This window comes from Mya arenaria, chromosome 1, assembly GCF_026914265.1.
Source record: "Mya arenaria isolate MELC-2E11 chromosome 1, ASM2691426v1".
Taxonomy (NCBI): Eukaryota; Metazoa; Mollusca; class Bivalvia; order Myida; family Myidae; genus Mya; species Mya arenaria.
The window spans coordinates 58,665,293-58,680,128 of record NC_069122.1 but is presented as its reverse complement, the minus strand read 5'-3'; the positions used below and the strand labels follow the sequence as shown (position 1 = coordinate 58,680,128).

The 14,836-nt window shown below is 33.1% G+C and overlaps 1 long non-coding RNA gene across 1 annotated transcript; it reads right to left on the bottom strand.

The window, feature by feature from the left end:
• Positions 1 to 3,063: 3,063 nt before the first annotated feature.
• On the bottom strand, positions 3,064 to 13,378 carry LOC128238851 (uncharacterized). Its single transcript, XR_008261816.1, has 3 exons — positions 13,200 to 13,378; positions 3,411 to 3,497; positions 3,064 to 3,127 (listed from the first exon to the last, which is right to left on the bottom strand). It is a non-coding gene; the product is annotated as an uncharacterized LOC128238851 (long non-coding RNA).
• Positions 13,379 to 14,836: the final 1,458 nt, after the last annotated feature.

The following is a 14,836-nucleotide window of genomic DNA, read 5'->3' as shown; positions in this document are numbered from 1 at the left end:
TTTTTAAAAATCAGATGAGCTCATAAATATATAAATTTAACAGATATAATTTCTATATTCTGTTTACTTGCCACCAAAAAGAAAAACAACATTTTATACAGATAGGCACAATGTGAAGAAAGAACCATATATATGTACATTGTATATACTCCATACAATAATACAAATCTAATGATGTCTGTCTGTGCCTCTCAATTTTTCTTCAGTGAAGCCTTCCCCACTCAACACTTGTGTTTGGCCGTCAAATACCTAATGTAATACTCTGAAGAAGAAGAAAGGTTCATGTTATAAGCTTTAACTTATGATTCCCCACAATTTAAAGTTTATATTTAAAGCTGCACTCTCACAGATTGAACGTTTTGACAACTTTTTTTATTTTTTGTCTTGGAACGAGCCAATTTTTGCGAATATCCATGGAAACCAGTTATATAAAACTGCTGACAAAAATAAGAACGCAGATTTTTTATATATATATAAGATAAAAAATTGATGTTTTATGCATTTTTCTTAACTCGTTAGTAAGGGTTTAAGCCATAAACCATTAATTTTCGAACGGAAATAGGAAAATATACGATCTGATTTTTTGTCCAAGACAAAAAATAAAAAAGTTGTAAAAATGGTATATCTGAGAGAGTGCAGCTTTAAAACAAACCCAAATCAAATACTAGTATCAAGCAAGAGGGCCATTATGGCTCTGATTTGCTTAACTGCATTATGACAGATATTTGAATGAACTGAAATGTTTCGCATATGACAATATATAAGATTGGTTTGTTGATGTCAAAATGAGTTGAAAAGCCCTCTTACAGTACAGTTAAACAATATGTACACAATCACAAATGTAATGGATGTAGGTAAGACACATCTTAAGAACTAAACATAAAATTAATACTGGATACCAAGGCTCTGTGCCATATCATATGATATGGGATTTGATGATTTTACTAAATAATCGTATAGAAAATCAGGAATCCCAGGGGTGATGCCAGCTTTGACCCAAGGGTCATTTTTTGAACAATTTTGGTGAAGAATCACTTTACAAGTCTACATACTTAAACAAAGCTGTCACATGAGTGCCGAATACCCCTGGATACAGTAATGACAAACTATAACAAGAGCAGTCGTAAGACAGCGCGTTCGACTACGCCGCTTTGACTTAGAATACAATAACAATGTAATAATACCAAGTTTGGTCTCTTTATGTCAAACTTAAATAAAATTATTCGATACATAAGGTGCTTTGATGCTGCCCTCCCACCAGCCCGCCCAATTAATGACGCAAGTCATTCAAATAACTTGATTTCCCATTATGAAAATGTGGTTAAGAATAAACAAATATGCCTTTCAAATGAAATTGGAAAAAATTAATATTCAAGGGCCATAATTTGTATTTAGGCTTAAAACGGAGTTATGTTTCTTGTTGTAAGATGGTAGTAAATAATTTTGAATTTTATTAAGTGCATCTAATGAACAGTATAGAAGTGATGGTCCTGAACAATTGTGTGAAGTATTTAGTCAATTGAATGAAGGGTATAGAAGTTATTAAACAATATCCCAACCTGCCCTAAAACTTAAACCTAAGTTCCATAGTCAATCAGGGGCCATAATTTGTATTAAAGATAATATGGAGTTATCTAACTTCATTATGTGATGGCTCTGAACATCTGTGTGAAGTATTAAGTCAATTGAATGAATGGTATTGGAGTTTTAAGTGAAAATCCCAACTTGCCCTAAAACTTTAACCTGCCCTAAAACTTTAACCTAAGTCAATCAGGGGCCATAACTTGTATTTAGGATAATATGGAGTTATGTAACCTCATTGTGTGATGGTCCTGAACAACTGTGTGAAGTATTTTATAAGTCAATTGAACAAAGGATAAAGAAATTATTAAAAAATATTCCAACTTGCCCTAAAACTTTAACCTAAGTTCCATAGTCAATCAGGGGCCATTATCTGTGTAAAGAATAATATGGAGTTATCTAACCTCATCATGTGATGGCCCTGAACAACTGCGTGAAGTATTACATCAATTGAATGTAGGGTATTGGACTTATAAGTAAAAATCCCAACTTGCCCTAAAACTTTAACCGGACGCCGACGCCGGGGCGGGTAGTATAGCCTACCTATTCTTCAAATAGTCAAACTAAAAAGGTAACAAAGGGCAATTACTCTGTGGTCAGCTAAAAAAGAGTTATGGTTTTTAATCATGTTAGGGAAAACGCCGTATATTTTCTGTTGAATTCAATATAAACAGATACATGAATGGACCGTCATTATTGGGCGTGCATTATAAGGATTATGTCATAACATTTATTCATTTGACATGTTTCTAGACAACCATATGAATGTGTATTTAAGGTAGAGAATAATATCATTGTCATGTTGGAATGAAACTTTTAAAAGAAATCCAGTTAATAAAATTTTAAAATTTGTCCTAGGGTTATGTCAATGTGATTTGAAATTTCAATTTTATGTTCCTTTTCGCATTGAACACACTTTAAGCTGTGACGGTATGGGATACATGTTGGGGTCAAGCTATATTGCAGCAAATTTATGCCAGAAGATCTTTATGAACTCTAAACCCAGTAACATGTGTATTGTGTTTGGGATATTTCTACTTACCCCAAAGTTCTTGTGTGAAAATTTCTTTTCTATTTAGATCTGATACTGTTTTTGAACTAAATGAAATACACAAAACAATACCTTTTTTATGATGACAGCATCATACCAAATGGTCTGCCTGTCTTCCTCCCACTTAACCCACACCTCCACTGAAGTCCTGCAAAATTATAACAAACAAGTTACATATTAAAATAAAATACTTTTTAAACTATCATCATCATCAAAGTCCTGAACCTTTTTTGCTTCTTCCAAGAATTAATTATAACATATGCTTCTTTCAAGAATTAATTATAACATATACTAAGTATCTGAACATAACCTGTACTACACCACTTAATTTCATTTGTCCGAACTTAAGTTGGTTACGTCATACTCATAACATCACAATCAATTACATTTACTCAACAAATTTCAAAGGAACTGAAAGTAATCATAACTTACTTCTCTCATTAAGTGTTCCTCTTTGAATCGACCAAAGGCTCCCTTCAGCTCATCATAAGTTTTCTGGAAGCAAACACAATCTTTTACAGATATATTTAACTAAATGATGTCAAAATGACCACTACTCTACATATCCACATATTGTCAATGCTTCATGTGTTCCCAGTTTCAAGTCAATATTTGTATCACAATATACAAACTGCCAGAGAAATAAACAACTAGGCTATGACATTAACATGACCTCTGCTATGAAAACCAGAAAAGGCAATCAGAAGCAACCTTCAAGAATTGAAATTATAACATTTTTATAGACGGTTATATTGGAAATATGTTATGTTATAATTACCTTAAACTCTTTGAACTCAAGTGATGTTGAGGATTCCTCAGTACTTGCAATTACCTCTAACTGCAATGACTCTATGTCACCTTCAGTCTGAAAGAAGACATTAAGACAACCTTAGGCCACTACTTTTATATAAATTGGTTTACAAAACCGGCCGGTCTAATTTTCCGAGAAGTACAAAAAAAATAAAAAATGAATTTCACTTTTTTTTCAAAATTATTTTCCCGACCGTATTGATTTTGGTGCGAAACGAAAGAAAAACGAACAGATAAGAGTACGAATGCAGTACATCTCGACTGGTTTGTTGTTCCGTAGCCGTATCCACAAATTTTTAGTGATAGCATGTGAGCCAGTCAACTGTTATAGCAGCGCCCTTGGCAATGGCGGAATTGACGATAGCAGTCATTCTTTGTATGAAATCATTAATTAAAATATGCAGGAGTTGTTAAAATAACAATAGCAATAAACATTGGCAAATTGAGCAGCCGACACAAACAATAACTGTCACTTGATTGTTGTTCTTCCCCGCCAATTTAGGTCATGAAAATATTGTTGTTTATAGATGAAAAATAAAAGTGTCAGCGGCTGCCATCGAATAAGTAGACACAAATATCCGTAAATTGTGAGAAAAACATTTTATGGTTAAATATCAAATAAAAGTGCACTTAGTGTGAGTGGTGAAATCGAAAGTAAATGTTCTAAGATGACACCGGTGACCTAGTTTCACAAGTTCGGTTGGTTGTGTTTATGGATTTTAAATCACAAAATGGTTTGGAAATACTTGTCATTGAGTCAATGTAAAGCTTGTGTTTATTCAAGATTACAAGTTTATTCATGTTTGCGTTAATAGTAGAGTAAAAACACTGAAAGAGTTGAACACATGTGCCAATGACATTTACTAATGTCAGGACTGGCAGGAGTTGTGTGCAAAACATTTAGATAAAACAGCACGGAAAACTATTTTGAATAAGTCCATTTTAATTTGTAATGAGCTTGAAATTTCACTATAAATGAGATTTGTTGTTGTAACCAAGGAATACTCTTTAAAATAAAAAATAAACAATCGTGAAGTATAGATGCCCTGTGAACACATGATACACAAAATGGTGAAGTTGGGAGAAGATGAAAATATCCTATACATAATTATGGATTTCTCTGTTACTATCATTGGTACATAAAGTTAAGTCACAAGCTAGATTTATTATTTTGCTATGTGATTTTTATGTACTGATGTGGTAATTTGCTGCAAATTTTGAATTTGAAATGGATTTGGTGAACATCCCATGGTAAATATCCCGGTCCGAAAATATCCGGCCTGAGCATGGATTGGGTTACACACAACTAGGACCCCGCATGGTCAAGGTTATTAAAACTCAAATCCTGGTCTAGTTTGGTTTTTACTTTTTCAGGAATTGTTTCCACAATATTAAAGCTCAAATGTCTTCACAAAATGTTACTTCCTTATTTACAAAATTGGAAATTATTTCACTTTATTGACATTTTCCAATATTGAAATAACTGAAACAATGTTTAGAAAATGTAATGTATTGTCTTAATACAGTGCATTTTCTGTGTATTTTAATGCCTAAAATTCGCCTTCCCTTTTTTCAATTTAATATTGGTCAGTTTTTAAGTGTTAAGACCTTTTTAAGGGTATGCTAAAGCAAAAGTGAATGCATTCACATTTGCTTTAGCATACCCTTAAAGCTAAACAAATGTCTTGCTGAGCAATATTCAATGTATCATTGATAAAAAGTGTAGTTTAAACATGTAAACATGATTTATAGTCAATTTCATTGATGTTTTATATGCACAGTATGTAAGATTTAAACTGTGTGTTTAATTAGAATTTTGAAACTTTGAGTGTATTAAAACATGCATTAATAGCAGTTTAAAAATTTAAAATGTCAAGTAAATGATATAAATTTTCAATGAGTTTATGTTGTTCTCTGATTTTCACCCTTTAAGAGTATGTTTTGTGACTTTTTTCCTTTTTTTTTTTTTTCGACCACCCGGTGGACATTTTCTCCAAAAATTCTTGTAAACCAAAAAATAAAAAAGGAGTGGCCTTAGTTTCTATGTCATAAAAGTCATAAAATCATTAATGATATTTTTCCTATTTTCCTAAGCATTGACACATTTTAAATTATACTTGTACACAGAAACACAGAAAAGTATAAATTATGGCTAAATCATTCAATAAACTGACTCTTATTTACTTATGTTAAAGCATATTTTCCCTTTAAAGTCTGCACAAAAAAGAAGTAAGAATCTTAGTTCGAATTCACAATGAACGTAAATTACTAAAATATAAAGACTTTTATATTTAAGTACATATCTTATTTTAAAAAATATACTGATGTTATATGTGCCTGTCAAAAAGCAATCAAAAAATCAAAGTAAAAAGTAAACAAGAACCGCCATGTGACAAAACTGGTTTTTAATGATTGGCAGAAGAGCTTTCTTCTAATTCTATGAGTGACCTTGATCCTAGAGGCCCGTAACACAATCCCATGGATGAATAGTCCTCCATAAACTCTTCCTACATATCAAGCTTGCTCACAGTATGTCAACCATAACTAAAGTTATTCAGTAACTAGCCATAATATATTTTTAGCATCAGTGACCTTGACCCTAAGGAGCTAAAAATGGCAATCCCATGAAAGGTCTCCATAAACTTGTCCTATATACCAAGTTAAGTCACACTATCAGGGCTTCCTTTAAATGAAGCTTGGAAGTATATTACTCCCTAGAATTTGGTTAACAAATTCCAAAATTGATTCCTTGGAAGTACAAATACTTTCATAAGTTTGAAGAAAACTCCAAAGTTGAAAGCTTTAAAGTATAATATATCAAAACCTGTTGTCAATATTACATTTATGGTCACAATTTCAATGAATCTTAAAGTAAAATGAATTATTATAATAATATATTAGATTTTTTAAATACTAGTTGAAAATTAATGGAAAGATTTAAACTTCCAAATTTCAGTGAAAAACTTCCAATATTAATGTTCAGGAAGTTCATACTTCCAGTTTCAAATTCTTAATGGAAGCCCTGCACTATGTCAACCTTACTAATGTTATTCAGTACTAACCATTTTTTCATTTGTTTTTAGCTACCGTGACCTACCGAGGATATTTTTCATCGAGTGAACACCATATTCCAAGAACAGATATTACATTAAAATGAATTGCCGTTTTTCAGAAAAGATGCAAACCTAACAACATTAATTTTCAGAAATGACTTTGTTGAAATTGTGTCCTAATATTTCAAAACAGTGAATATTTCAACTTGAGTTATTTGAACTGTTTGAAACAGTAAAATATCACTTTTATTTCATTTATAAACAACTAAAATCCACCAGAAAGCCTATGATTAAAAATAAAAGCATCTAACTAAAAAATTAGTTTTAGTTTGAAAACTGTGCCATGATCTATCTGCCTTTCATACCAAAGAATCGACGTCTAGATTAGGCTAGGCTTATCAGTTGCCGGTTGCTATCCGGCATGACCTCCGCAATCGGAGCATATCAACAGTTTTGAGTAGTGAAAACCTTTATATGCCCTTCATACCAAAGAATCGGCGTATAGATTAGGCGAGGCTTATCAGTTGCCTGTTGCTATCCGGCATTACCTCCGCCAATCGGAACATATCAAAAATATTGAGTGGTGTAAAATATGCTGCTCAAATTATGCACTTTTATTTTTGTATATGTTTGATAAAATTTACTTTAAAGTAGACTTTTTTAACCCTCGAAATGTATGAATTGTTAATGTAACCGTAATAATAAATATTATATGATGTTTGTATATATTTCCCGATTGTCTTTAAAGTGACTGTGACTAGGAAATATCATAATGATTAATCACTATAGGTGTATAATATTGATGATATCTTGTGATTTATTTTTATTAAAGGAGTTTGTCTCCTTCTTGTGCATAAATGTGAAGCATATATATATATGTGCATAAATTGCTTTTATTGTGTTTGGGCATACTTATAGGGAAATAGACAATTGATTTGAATTACATTTTTTAAAGTAAGATAAAATATCTAATATCACATAATGGTAACTAAGGGTAACAAAAAGTATATGTATTTTATAAGTATCTATAAGACAAAATCATCTTTGTAAACGACGCAAATCAAAGTATAAACTTGTGATAATGACTATAATATTTTCCTACTATTTTGCTGCTTGTTAGAACAGTTTTGCATTAAATCTATTATGAATATCAATATTAATAATTCATTTAACTTGTATAAAACAGGTGATTCTTAATGGAGAAATTTTTGTTTCCTTAAATTTGAGGTTTCAAATAGAGACTGCCTTTATTCTGTATCAAAGATGTGTTTTATTGATAAAAAAGTATTTCTACCTGAATCATACCTTTCATTCAAATTATAATGATAAACTAATTTAATTTTATGCTTTCTTTTATTGCTATATGCAAATAAAGATCCCTATTTTTTTCCAAACATAATCATGAATAGTTTTGTTGACATTAAAAAGTCAGTTAAAATTGTATGAAGATTTTTATAGTGATCACTTAAAATTCAGGGGTAAAACAGATGTTAAAATCAAGTTAAATATCAACATTATGAATAGAAGAAATCAATTTATATAATTGTTACTTACAACTTTACAAAGTTAATAGTAAGTATTAAGAATGAAATATTTTTTTGACTTTTTGTTGATTTGTTTAAAATATGTGCAGGGGTGTAGAAATTAATTCAAGTAGCAGGGAATATCCTAAAAGTAGGCGGGGGGTCTGGGTGTCCTCCCCCTGTTAGGGTCAAGGGGGCAATGCCCCTTGTGGGATGAATTTAAGCCTTTTTAACCAAACATTCTAGTCTTCTGGTGCATGTTTATTTTGTAACAGGGAACCTTAACATAAATGTACTATAATATGATACTGAAACTGAGTACTATCCCCCCCTACCACCCACCAGTGAGGGCTAACTAATGAACCAAACTACTGTCAAATTCAGATTCAGGATAATATTATAACATTCCAGCCCACATGCATTGACATTTGCTAGCTATTCCCTCCTAATAATATATGTAATTTCTTCTCTACCAATTATATACTTTCAGCCACTGAATCACTATTAACCTCTGAAAATTAAACATCTAACTTCATTTTCTGTGGTTCTAGATATTTCACCTGCAGCTAACTTATTCCATTTTAATAACCAAAAGAAATGTCTGGACACTTTGTGACATTTAAAGCTACTAAATTTCACCCAACGTACATGTAAAATTCATCAAAATAATGGATTATTTTAGCAGTGATATCACTGCAAGCTTGTTCATTTTGTTTACACCTGGTTAACACGCGTATATAAAATTTACTGTTGCGTAAATGGTAATAGGACTAACAGAAGGCCAGACACGCTCATGTTGCATACTTACTACGCTTTTTTGTGTCTGGAAAAAAATATTTATTTCACCCTCCATTGCTTCGCAAATCATTAATTTCAAAACATCCGCAGAGGGGATGCGACTAATAAGGTCATGTATCCAGCCAATGTTATTGTATTCGGAACACTGGGAAACCCAAACCTCATTCGGAGCTCCTCGGCCATTTTATCGAAAACAACCTCGGATGTATATGGATGGTTTACACACTCAAAAAGTGGTACGTTTAAGTCCGCTGCAAGTAGATCGCGTAGTAATTTTATTTAGCAGTTAAACTTTGTGACTTAACTCTTGGGATTCTTCATTATGTTTGCAATAATACAATTCAATGACAATAAATTTAAACTTAGATCAATAAATACAACTCTAAAACACTACATTTAACTAATGATATAATTCAAAATTTTACGAACTACTTCAACAGATGTACCGGCATACATCCGAGGTTGTTTTCGATAAAATGGCCCAAACCTAATACTTGAAAAACATCCCAGAGGGGGATGCGACTAATGACGTCACGTATCGAGCTACTGCTGTATTGTAGTCAGAACGCGCGGAAAGCAAAATAAACAGTACCAACAATCAAGGTTTTAAACGGATGTAAACAGAACAGACATGACAAAAAATAACTAGATAGAATAAATAGATTTTATTTTTGTTGATGCGGGGAAATTAGCCGGGTGGAGATGCTAAAGTAACCAGGTTATTTTACCGGCTCCTGGCCCATTTCTACACCCCTGTATGTGTGATCGGATGCCCATTATTAAGGTCAACCAGTACAAGTAAGAGAATTGGTCATAAATGAAGGTTTATTAATATAGTAGTGATATGATTATAGTTTGTTTCCTATGTCTGTATCGCAGATTGTTTAAATTTGTTTCCATCCCCGTTGTGTGATACCGACAAATTTTATACTCTGTTTGTATACAGACGATTCAAGGCAATTAAGAATAATCTTATACCAGAGTACAAGTTTTAATTTGCAACCAAACATTATCAAATTCAAAGAAATAATGTTAACGACTGGTATCAATATAATAAATAACACATGTTAACTCAATCAGAGTTATCATGACAACAAACCCGTTTGATTCAGATATTGATATAAAACATTTAGTCTATTTAAAGAATATCGTGGTCCTAGCGTGAAACAGTTTTAACTGACATTTTGAAAATGGTTAAAGCGACAGTCCGCAAATCGGGCAAATTAGCCATGAAAAAAAAATAAAATTCATCTATGTGTTGATAAGCATTCCTGACCGACGAATCCAAAAAATTTTTGGTTCAAATCGACCTAGAAATGAGTTTTTCGTGTCATTTTCAATATCTCTTCTTAACTATCGGCCCCCGAGAGTTAACGGTTATATAAATAGAAAAAACAGTGGGATTCCAAAGTTCTTGCGCATGCGCAGGGCGATACTATTGCCCGGTCTCTCCTCGTAAAATCCGGTCTCATCCGGTCTCATAATTCCCGGTTCATAACTTATGGCCCCAGACAACGGATTGTGTTGCTGATGTTTATAACACGATTTTGACAATCTTATTTGTTTTTATATGTAACAAAATGGTATAAAATATATAAACATTATGTCTTAATTTATGCAATTTGTTATAGGTATACACTATTTATGCAATTCGTGTTAAAGGTGTAGAGAAAGATGCGATGCAGTACAAATGCTCATGTTTTTTGCATAAAAGATTGAGGACGGCTAGAGTATGAAGTAACTTAGAATTGCACCTTTTAAATTATGTTATGTTATGTTATTGTTCTTCCTTTTATGTTTACCCCCCCCCCCCCCACATAAAAAATTTTAAGCATAAATGATTACAATTTAAAAATTCCATGTTTGCATATCCGACTCATATCTGATTTACATGTAGTCAAGCATTGTTATTTTTTGTATTACTATTATCAATAGTATACTTATAACTGAATTTAATATGAAAAAAAAAACACACTCAATGTGTTTGTTATTCATGACATTAATTTCAGTACATGTGCATATTTCATGTTTTTATCTTTGCCTAAATTTATTTTATGTTTTATTGATATAAAATTTGAAATAAATAGTGACATAATTATCATCAAATATCTAATGTTTAATCAACTGTAATCTTTTGTAATCCTATTACCCCCCGCGGTCATTAACACCTTTTTGATCACGCCCGATAGCTACTATAAAACAGAGACCGGAGGAGACCGGGACCGGATGAGACCGGGACCGGGAAATAGTATCGCCCCCAAGAGTAGTCGGAAAAACCGTAGACCTACTTTCTCTTTTGCCGTCTAAAAATAGCAACTTTCGGCAATTTTCAATTTGTTAAATCTAAGTTATTAAAGCGATTTTCTGAAAAATAATTGCGTTTCAGTCGGTCTGAAACAATGTGGAACTTATTAAAAACTTTTGAAATACGGTTACTTTTGCGGACTGTCGCTTTAAAGATAGCATAAACAATTATTTAATTTCTCAGTTCAAATCAATTGCACTTTTTGTTTTTAATTTGTGTACTTCTTTTGAATAATAATTTTTAAGAATACCAGTTGCATTCACTATCAAAGTGAGGTATTTGTAAAACAGTAAGTTACTAAACTAATCCCCTGCTGTGCATCTCCTGTTTATTGCACTGGTGTCACAGTAGAGGCCAATTTCTTGCGTATTTGTTTATTGGCTCAGGGCCATTTTAGGGTTGACACTTTTCAGTAGATTATCTCCTTGTCTCACTAATACATACACAATATGCATATCGAATGAATTGATAGCTCTATAACATATATATTTAAATCCACTTTAAATGCATGGTCACCATCTTTATTATCAAAATTAATTGTGAAGCATCATGTTTAAATCATATAAATGGGCTTTTATAGAAAACATTAATCTTATTCTTAGGCAAAGTAATAATAATATATTTATTATTTGAAAAAAACAACAACACCTGTTGGTGACCAACTAAAAGAGAAGTTGTATTGTCCATTTCTATACATAAAACCTTTAGAACTGCACCTGTAGCATGATAGTATTTAGCAGATTTAAATTGACTTTGGAGAAAGGTAAACAAATTAGATTGTCTTGAAAACATTTTTCTTATCACATATTTTGTTACGCAAATGCATTACAGTATGACATGACAGTGTATAATGTCTTCGGGCTTGCTCAAATTCTTAATTTTATATAGCATTGGGCTTGTTCAAAAATTTAATGCTAAGCTGTAGTATATAAATTCGGGCTTGTTCATCCGTAAGTCTAATTTTAATGATTGTAAGGGGATGAATAATGATATATGAAACAATTCTGTTAATAAATTTATAAAGTTAATTAGGTTTTCATAGCAATTAATATAATATTATGTGAATACATTTTTCGTACTTGTGTCAACAATAAATATTTTGCCAACTTAGACCTGCGAAGAAATTCCCCCTGAATACTACCAAAACCCCTGAGTTTTCAGCCATTCTGAACAAATCCCTTAGAATGGTCTCTAGAAATATGGCATACATGTATGTTTTCAGAGCACATAAATATCAAACTACTTTCAAATGGTACTCAGCAAAATTTCCATCTTCTTAGCTCATGAATATCAGAATTACTTCCAACTGTAACTCTTAACAAATCCTTGAAATCCAACATGATTTCCACCAACTCGGCTGATGAAGATCAGAATACTTTTCATTTACTCTAATGCACCAGTCAACTGTAACCACGCCCCACCCAGGTCCAGGGGTATACCGGGGATAGCCGGGGAAAAGGGCCGCGTGTTTATTTTCCAGGTGCCCCCGCAAGGCCGGGTAACCGCGGTGGTTTTGTCATAGCCGCAAATTTGGCGGAGAGTGGGCCTTATATAGGGTCTCTGGGGTGCGGGGGCATATGGCCAGGGTTAAACCATCAGTTCGTCCCCGGAGGGCGGGGATTTTTACCCGGGGCTGGCTGGACCGAAAGTCAAAGTTCCGGCTATTCCCCTAACCGGCGGGGGGGGGCGTGTGTACAATTGACTGGTGCATAAACAAATCATTAACACCAGCATGATTTCCATCTTCTTAGCTCATGAAGATCAGAATGACTTACATCTTCTCAAATGGTTAACCCCAACATTATTTACAAGATCTACTCTGCTCATGAATATCAGAATACTTTTCATCTACTCGAAACAAACCATTAACCCGTGCATGATTTCCCTCTTATTGGCACATGAATATCATAATACTTTCCACTCCCCTAGACAAATAATAATGACTTTTATTGAACAAAACCACCGCATTCACCCGGCACTGCGGGGCCATCTAAAAACACAGCCCATTTCCCCGGTATAACCCCGGACCTGGGGGCCGTGCTTACAATTGACTGGTGAATAATAAAAACTGTTGTTACATGTATATTCTGATATAATATGTATGCCGTCTTCGTCTCAATTAGCCGCAATAACTTCCGGTAGGACTCGTTCACCAGTAAATGTCAACAAATAAAGTCTCACAGGTACATTTGTTTTAGGGACATCACATTGCAGAGTTATCAATTGGAAAACTGTTCTGTATTTATGACGAAGGCACTTAATTCTTCAGCGATTAATTGTCTATGCTCTTCCCATGGATCATCTTGTCCAGAAGTGTGTTCTTTGACCTCTTGGTGCTGTATTCCAGTTATGTTGTAGAGGTTTGAGAACATTTTTTTCCCTTTCAGCACAGAAGAGATTGCAGTCAATCAGGTAATGAGAAATGGTTTCAGGTTCTCCACATAAACACTAGGATGATTCTTTGACTCCAATTCTGTGGAGGTGATCATTAAATTTGCAGTGCCCCCTCTGAAGCTCTTGTAGAAGAATGCGTTGGTTTTATTTTGTCCGCCATCTTAATCTCGTGATATTTGGACATGACGTCACAAAATTACGTCACTGCAAAAAATATAACTATACATAATATATGCATGTATATTAATGTTGACAATAGTCAACTGCGTTTAAGATTGCTTTTCGGGAGTATTCCCGATTAGAAAAAAAGCATTCGCGGTGTTGATTGGTGTATTAATGTTTAACATAGTCATATTGACTCTAAGCAAAATATCCACATTTCAATCTAAAAGACAACAAAGTTTAACTCGTTTACTTACTTGAACGGTTCCAGTGTTGCTTGCTTCGGCTATTCTGACCTATCCAACATTGGTACCTCAATAACAAGACGGAACTTATTATAGTGCGTCTGTGTTTTTGTAATGCACTTAATTGCGCAACCAATCTTCTTTATATTTCCTCATTTCCTAGTCTTATTCTCTTCAATAAATACTTAAATGTATGGTACTCCATTAAAACACGCATGCATGAAGTCAGCAATCGAAGGTTCAAGATGGAAAAGTCCATTACATCACTATTACTACTATATCACAGGGGAGGTTACACAACTTCTTATTAAAGCCAGGCATTTTGCAAAACGTTTTTTCCACGTTTCAAATAATTCAGATATAGTCTTAAAATGACTTGTTCTTCACAATAATTTGTTTTGCTACATTTGTTCAACGAGAGCAAGGTTGTCCACAGCTTTACAAAGTGGACTCGCCCAAATGTCGGGCTGTTTCAGCTGTGATTTTCAGTATCGTGAAAATGGGTCGCCAATTAGTGGAGCGCGCCTGATAACAATCGGATGATTTTTTTTTTTTTTAAATCGCTCGTATTATAAAAAGACGACCAGATTGTGACCATACTTTGGAAGATAATAGTGTACGTGTAGAAGCAACCTGCAACGATGATACTTCTTATGCTTGCAGCCTTTTAGGTAGCGAGATCAGCACTTTTTTAAAAAAATACTGTAACATGCCAAAATTATACATTTTTGTAAAGGTTATGGGCTATACATTACAGAAATAATAACCTTTGTTTGATTTAAAGCTTAATTTTTTTTTCCAAAATTTTTCAAAATTATGTTTTTCATTTCTTTATCTGCCGATTTTTGCCATTTTTACTACAAGTGGCAAATGGGTCATTTTAAATATAATTTTTACCTAGTTTTAGCTAGGTT